The sequence below is a fragment of the Capsicum annuum genome, chromosome 2 (assembly GCF_002878395.1).
Source record: "Capsicum annuum cultivar UCD-10X-F1 chromosome 2, UCD10Xv1.1, whole genome shotgun sequence".
NCBI classification, from domain to species: Eukaryota; Viridiplantae; Streptophyta; class Magnoliopsida; order Solanales; family Solanaceae; genus Capsicum; species Capsicum annuum.
The window spans coordinates 25,029,313-25,032,609 of NC_061112.1; the positions used below are offsets into that span (position 1 = coordinate 25,029,313).

The 3,297-nt window shown below is 34.9% G+C and overlaps 1 non-coding gene across 1 annotated transcript; it reads right to left on the bottom strand.

The window, feature by feature from the left end:
• Positions 1-2,971: 2,971 nt before the first annotated feature.
• Positions 2,972-3,078, bottom strand: LOC124896397. Its single transcript, XR_007052759.1, has one exon. It is a non-coding gene; the product is annotated as a small nucleolar RNA R71 (small nucleolar RNA).
• Between the last annotated feature and the right edge of the window lie 219 nt (positions 3,079-3,297).

The window sequence follows — 3,297 nt, forward strand, 5'->3', positions numbered from 1 at the left end:
AAGGCAAAAAGAACAACTACCAACTCAAGATCATGGGTTGGATAATCTTTTCATAGGGTTTAAGATGCTAGAGGTATAGGCTATGACCTTACCTCTCTGGATCAATACACAACCCAAACCGACACTAGAATTATCACAAAAAACTATAAACCTGTATGTGCTACTTGGCAAAGTCAAGACTGTGGCAGAATTAAGTCGAGTCCTTAACTCCGGAAATCTCTTCTCACAGGAATCTGACCACTAAAACTTATCCTTCTTCTGAGTTAGTCTTAACATAGGTGAAGCGATTAAAGAAAAAACTTCAACAAAATGTTTGTAATAACTAGGTAAACCCAAGAAACTCTTAATATCTGTAGGAGAGATAGGTCTAGGCCAGTTTCTCACTACTTTAATCTTTTGAGAATCAACTTGAATGCCATCATCGAAAACTATGTGACTATGAAAAGCTACTGATATCAACCAGAGTTCACAATTGCTAAACTTAGAGAACATCTAATAATCTTTAAGGGTCTGCAACACAACTCTCAGATAGTCTGTATGATCATTCTCACTAGGTAACATACAAGGATGCCATCAATAAAGACTGAGAAATATATCCAGGTACTGCTTGAACACCTGTTCCTCAAGTACATGAAAGCTACATGGGAATTTGTTAGTCCAAAACATATAATTTGGAATTCAAAGTGACCATACTGAGTTTTGAAGGTTGTCTTTGGATTGTCACATTCTATGACTGAGCTGATAATAGCCAGATTTGATGTCTATCTTGAAGAAATAAGTTGCACCTTGAAGTTCAATTTTGGGAAGTGGATACTTTTTTTTGATGGTGACTTTGTTCAACTGAAGGTAGTCGATGCACATTCTGAGAGAACCATCTTTCTTATGCATGGATAGAACTTGAGCACCCCATGGTGAAATGATAGGCCTGATAAAACCCTTATCCAAGAGAACCTTTAACTGCTTCTTTAGCTCCTTAAGCTTAGTTGGAGCCATTTTGTATGGTGAAATAGAGATAGGTTGGGTATCAGGAAGGAGATCTATTCTGAAGTTAATTTCCCTTTTGGGGGAAATTCTGGGAAGATCTTTGGGAAATACATCTGTAAATTCCCTTACTATTGAAACCGGTTGAAGACTCAGAGTTTTAATATTTAAGTCCTTGACTCGAATGATATGGTAAATACATTTCTTAGATATCATTTTTCTTGCCTTAAGATAGGAAACAAACCGACCCTTAAGCACTGATGTACTACCCCTTCATTCAATAATTGTTTATTAGGATATTGAAACTGGACAATTCTATTTCTGCAATCGATTGTGGCATAACAAGAGTGGAGACAATCCATGTTGAGAATGACTTCAAAATCAGTCATCTCTAAAACTACAAGATCAATTGAAGTAACTTACTGAGAAACTATTATAGGGCAATTTTTGTATACCCATCATGCAATGCATGGCCTTTGTATGGACATAACTTTTTGCTCTAGCATCAAATTAAGGAAAAATTTGTATCATTTGAAAGACAACTCAATTATCTATAATTCATTGGATCTTGAGATACAAAATTCCACATAGGTAAGAAGTTATACATATTCAAAGATGACCCTTGTGAAATCGAATACAAAAATTTGGCCAAGTCAAAAACTCTTAGCTCACTTTGCTCTAAGTGATTCCTATGAGCATTTCCCACCTTATTATATCTCTTCACACTATACCAATGATCATGAAACATGCATTCAAATATAAATCAGGGACTTAGATTTTACACACGTAGAAATAATAGTTCGAATTCTAACACAAAAACGTAGGGTGTTGCACTATTAAAGAATGATTTGTGGTTAGGTAGAGATATACCTAAACTCCCCACTTGGTTAATGAAACATGAAGATAACTTAGTGCATCTGAATTAGAGACTCACATCCCTACTCAATGATGTAGTTCTGTGACTAATTTGGGTAAATGACTTAGTGGGTGACCATCGATGACTTATGTTATCAACATCAAAAATTAGTAATCACGACAAACACCAACACCGACTAAAAATTATAGTTATGAGTGAATGTTACGTAAATGCCTCAACCCTAGAATTCTCCATACATTGTTCACTTTCCAAGTATCATATCATTATTATTTTGATTATTTAGTTTATAAAGACAAAACTCAAAACTCTTATTGGTTACAAATCACATTTGTGTAAACTTTAATAGTAACACTTAAATTGGATAGCTTCCTAAAAACCAAGTCCCCGTGGGATCAATAATTGGATCGTAAGAGTCACTTTACTACAACTTTGACCACGTACACCTGTAAATGCACTTGGGAGGAATAAGTTTTTGGTGTTATTGCCAGGTACCTAAAAAATTAGCAACCTTCTAATTTTTTAATTTTTACTATTCTATTTGATAACTGATGAGAAATTTGTCTTAGCTATAAAACTTGTACATAAAAGTTTGAATCTTAAGTAAGCTGGCAGGGGAAAGAGATCTAGTTAAGCCATATCTAGAATTGGAGTGATGTATTGTAGTGAGAAGTAGAACTTCTCTATCTAATCCCACAAGTTCTGAAAGGTGAGACCATTACTGAAGTCATGAGTGATGAACAACCAACTTACAGGATATTGCACAAAGTGGAAATCCCACTAGCATCTAATATTACCTCAAATATTTGTAAACCAGTTGTAGGAGGTAGATTAGAGCTTATGCTAAACATAGTGAAATTATTGCATAGTAGTAGGTAGTTTACAACATTATGACATTAGGATCCACAATTCCACTTATAGAATTTCTTAAAAATATATGACACGTTCATTCATACTGGAGGTCTCCATAGACTATGTGAGGCTAACTCTTTTCCCATGCTCATTATTGGGAAAGCAAAGAAAGTGTTGAAGGGATAACCTTCAAACTCAATCACAACTTGGGATGGTTTGGCAAAGAAGTTCCTTATCCGATTCTATCCCATTTGCAAAATTTCTAGGTTGAGGAGTGAGATCCTAAGTTTTAAGAAAAAGCTAGATAGAAATTTCTATAAATCATGGGAGAGATTTAAGTCTCTTTTCAGAGATTGGCCACATCACCAATAGACAAATAAATATTAGCCCATATTTTTTTGAAGGCATTGACCATAACATAAAATATTTGCTAGCTTCAGTAGCATGTCTTCAAGATTTGGAGAAAACCTATGATTCCCTGCATACTTTTCTCAATCATGTTTGTAATACGTTGTATTAATCTTAGCTTGATTCAGCTCACAATGGCATATTAAGGGGTCCAAGCCTTGGAAATTTCACTAAGTGTTGGG